This window comes from Pieris brassicae, chromosome 10 (genome assembly GCF_905147105.1).
Source record: "Pieris brassicae chromosome 10, ilPieBrab1.1, whole genome shotgun sequence".
NCBI classification, from domain to species: Eukaryota; Metazoa; Arthropoda; class Insecta; order Lepidoptera; family Pieridae; genus Pieris; species Pieris brassicae.
Window position 1 is genome coordinate 3,066,128 of NC_059674.1, and position 4,939 is coordinate 3,071,066.

Below are 4,939 nucleotides of genomic sequence, written 5' to 3' on the forward strand. Positions count from 1 at the left end.
AGGATATGTAAATGGATTTCGGTAGGTCTAATAATTTATAACATTCATAAATGTTTTGGAATGTTTCCGGTAGTGGAATTATGATACTATTGATATTTAATCATCGACATCCTTATAATTGAAATTTTTTGGATCTGTAAATTTCTTGTTTTTATGGGCTACACTTTATTGTAAGTTGTCGGTGTCGGATATCTACTAAACATCGTACTTCTACTAATAATACATAGTAAATGTATGATACTTAGGAGTTAGGCCTGCCAAAGGTCGTTGCCAGTGGGTATACCCAGCTATCTTTTGAAGACTCCGATCTTCACCCATTCTCTCAAGATGACTAGTTAAAGGGAATGTTAGTTCTAAGCTTCACCATATGGGCTCGCCTATCCTCGATCTATTAGTTTCTCCTGACTCTCAAGCTCTTTGTTTACTAATCACTTCCCCTCTTTCAGCGTCTAAGTCTCCCATCCGACGTAGAATCTTAAAACTGTTAGGAAGCTAAGAAGTCTCTAGTTTCCGCTTACCCGCTGAGTAAATACATGTTTATTCGTATAGGCAATGTCCCGTAAAAGAGCCATACGATGGGAACCTAGCCAAGTGTGCCGTCTCTATCTTAATTAATAGCAGTCTTTATTGCAATGCTCACGCTTGATTTAGCACCATTCGCTCACGCAATGAACTTTGATTAATTTCTTCGTAATAAACTAATAAATCCAGTGAAGTAGATATTTTATTATAGAGTTACGGAGATGGAAAAATATGGACATATTAATGCCAGTAGATATGCTGTGTCGCTGTTCAGTCATACTTCCATGTCTGTTATATGGATACCAAATGTGGATTTCCAATATGACGCTTATAAAGAAGATTGGAGTACGCCAAAGGGAGCGTTCGATTTTTCGATTGAAACTTAAGGACAAAGTTAAATTCGGTGTGATACGAAGCCGTACATGCATAAAAGACGTCATATCACTTACAAAAGAGTTAAAGTGAAGAACAATAGACTTATAAGAAGAAAAAAGTGTGGACGTTCACTAGCAATGTTGGCCTGGTGGCTTCAGCATGCGACTCTCATCCCGGTTCAATCCCCGGCTGTGCACTAATGATTTCTATGTCCGCGTTTAACATTCGCTCAAACGGTGAAGGAAAACATCGTGAGGAAACCGGCTTGCCTTTAGACCCAAACAGGCGACACAGAAGTGTCTGAGGCATTCCGTCGGCCGATCCTTGCCTATTAGATTAACAAATTATCCTGAAACAGATACAGAAATCTGAGGACCAGACCTTATGAAAGTTGTAGCGCCATTGATTGATTGATTGGAATAAAAGGGGTAGAATTGGAAAATTGTCGCGAGAAATAGACAAGTGGAAGAATTTGGAGAAGGCCTTCAGTCTGTCGGAGGTCGAGTACTAGTGTAAAATATAATGATATGACCTTCGGAATTCTATTTTTACAAGTATAATATTAAAATAGTTAAAAGTATTTTCAAATTCAAATCATTTATTCATTTAGGTAACACAATGTACACTTATGAACGTCAATAAAGTAATACGTATTAAATGCTTCTATTTTTACATTTACTGCCAGTTTTGATAACTTCATTTGATAAAATCAACAGAAGAACTGGCAACAAACTCTCCGCTACTCGTTTTAAACGCCAAGTTTTTTGTTGTACAAAACATTATCATACATGTCATGTGGAACATAGTGTAATCAGATATTTAATCAATTAATTATAATAACGAAAAAAAATACAATGGTTTTTCCTTTATCAGCAGTAGGCATGGTGAAATAGGAGCACGCACTTACATTCTCGTGTCCCCACGAAATATTACCTAGGTACCCAATTAGATAGACCTATTTCTCAAAAATCGACACTACGTGTTCACTTGCGCAAATGAGATATAATAAAAATAGCCTTCATACACGACACAATCATGATTAAAAGTCTATGTCATTATGTATAACATTAGTGCATGACCTCTGACGGAGTGAATTTTCTTGCCTTCGTCCTCGCCAACGTTTTCCAATCTTTCCGCTCTATCCCGTATATACCATATTCCCAGTTTTCTGGAGGGCGTCCTCTGTTTTTTCATACCACTGGCTCCTTCAAAGTAAGGGTCTTTTTGGTCCATCTGTTATCACAAACTTCACTTGCGCAAGTTACTTTCTGTTAAAGCTTGAAAACTTTCAGATGAAGTGTAATTTGGTGAATTCTCTTCCCGCGAATTTATTACATTATAAATCGATCTTTTGTTTATCAGTCACGTATCGCTACATTAATAATATATTTTATATCCCTGACGTCGTAGGTTCGTACCCCAGCCGGGCGCTCGAACGGTGAAGGAAAACATCGTGAGGAAACCGGTTTGACTTCCACCCAAAAAGCGATGGTGTGTGTCAGGCACATCTGATCTGATCACCTACATGCCTTTATAGACAAAATCTAATTACTGACTAATGATCATGAAACAGATCCAGAAATTTGAGGCTCAGAACTAAAAAGACCACTGATGTATTTGTTTTAAGAAACGGTTTAATTGTCCGAACTCTAGGTTTGAGTGTCCACGGGCGGCGATATTACTTAACATGAGATGAGCTCCTACCCACTTCTGTTCTATAAAACAAGATTCTATTTAGTTGGTTTCAACTACTATAGTTTATTATAATGATAATAAATACATCAGGATTTAAAACATATCAACGTTGACACGATGCGGCTAACGCAAATGGCGTTGGCTTAAGTTTAATGCTCGCTGTGATGTATTTTGACAATAGATATTTACTGAAATCTCTGAATAACATAAAATTGATACTACAATTTATTTATTTGAGGCAGTTTTTTCCGCGCACTATGTGGTGATGCCACTGCAGTATTTGCGAACCAATTCGACTTAGTCTTTGCAGATAAGAGCGGCTTTGAGAGTGTCACTTAACATCAGCTTCATGGCCGTTTTTCCTGTGCTTATAAAAAGATTATACTGTTTATTGTGTTACAGATACCTACATATTATTGTAATAATGGCGCTCACTTGCGGTGTCAAATTTAGTTTCATTTCGCGCGCTTCCAGTGACAATACATGTTCCTTTTTTATTATGCTACTCATACTACTAGCTACCTACTTAATTCATTAATTCGTGTCAATAATTATTGCTTTGCTATCAGATTTTAAGAAATTTAAAGATAAATTACGGCACTTAAATATGTCAATATAATTAAGGGAAAATAATTATTTGTATCTAATTAAAACCTATTAACTTTCATGATCACAAAGAAACCATTAACTAGACGGTTTACGACGCAATGTATTCTGTTTACTACGTTATTTTAATTCAATTTTAATATATTTACGTTAAGTTTTATAATATCGGTATAGTAAAGTGTTAATAAATCAGAGATATATATTTCGAATTCTATCACATAATCTACGACGTATTATAGTTAAGATTTGTATATTCAGTTTCTTCGGTATTTTGAATGGACTTTCTTAATAATGCATTGTGGTCTTGGTGGCTTTAAATAGATCAAACAGGTTATGACATTGAAGTGAACATAAAATTCAATCGAATAACGATTCGAAATAATAGCGTGGATTTATATTTCTCTTAGATTTGCTGAAATCATAACATATTTCTTAATGCTATGGCATCTAACATATTGGCAGCACTTCTAGTGTTAACATATTTACGTGATACACCGCGCTTCCGCTAGATGGCAGTTTATAACATAAATGTTATCATAGTTCAATCAATACGTAACAGATGGCGCTGTACGCAACTTTCGTTATAGCCGCTCTTATTATTTTTTACTAGATTTAAACAAAGGAATATGATGATAATACAACAAGGAAATTGTTTAAAAACCTGATAACGCTGAAATTACGTATGTATATATGAAAGTTCAATTAACAAGTTCTTATTTATTTATTTCGTAAGCTAACAAAAATACATGTACAGTCAAAATCTGTTATAACGACATCGAAGACACTACTCATATTTGGTCGTAATAACCGATAGTCGTAACAGCTGATGACGTTGTTATTAAGAACTTAATACAGAAGAATTCAGCCGGGACCTTTGACTTTGGTCAATATAACCAGTATGTTGTTTTAAACGATGTCATCGTAAACAGTTTCGACTGTATATAAAAACAAACAATTACACTTATAATATAGCCAAAGATGGAATACACAATATTTACAAAAAGGAAAAAATGATAAAAAATATTCAATACATTTAACTAAGTAATACCTAAATTTGGCTGGGATGTGTGATGATGTAAAAGTGAGGGTACAAAACTAAACAGTACATTATTTTTTTACCTCGTAATAGCATATTGCGATTTAACATTTTTAAACTTTATTCCTTGATAAGTACAACAAGAGACCAAGTATCAAGATGACCTGTGTCTAAGTGAGTTTCTGATGTTCCCTGTCAATATCGGACCTTGTTTGAAAACTTTTCAAAATTGGAATTCCGAACTTTGGAGACGTGCCGGCTCGTAGCACTCAGGGTACGCTCGAGATCTCAAAGGAAATTTGGTAACGGGCCATATAGCTATTTAGAACGAAATTGAATTATTTTGTTGTGACTCAGGTGATTGTATTTATGGACCGTGAAATCACATTTAGAGATAATAGAACGAAGCTAATTTCCCACCGAAATGGGCTGTGTTCCTAATGTTACTTTTTAATGATTATTTACATTCATGATATTATAATGAGTACCAAGTATTGAAATTCAAAATTGTACTTTGTAAAAGCAGCGTATAAAGAAGCTTTCAGGTTTACTTTTTTATTATTAACATATGTTTTAATTACTATGTTTTGTTCTATTCTTTATGTCTAAGTAATTGTATATCTTACATTATTTACAACAGTGCCAAAAATTCGTACAAAGTACGGCAACTTAGATTACACATGTCAACACAGTTAACGTATTGGA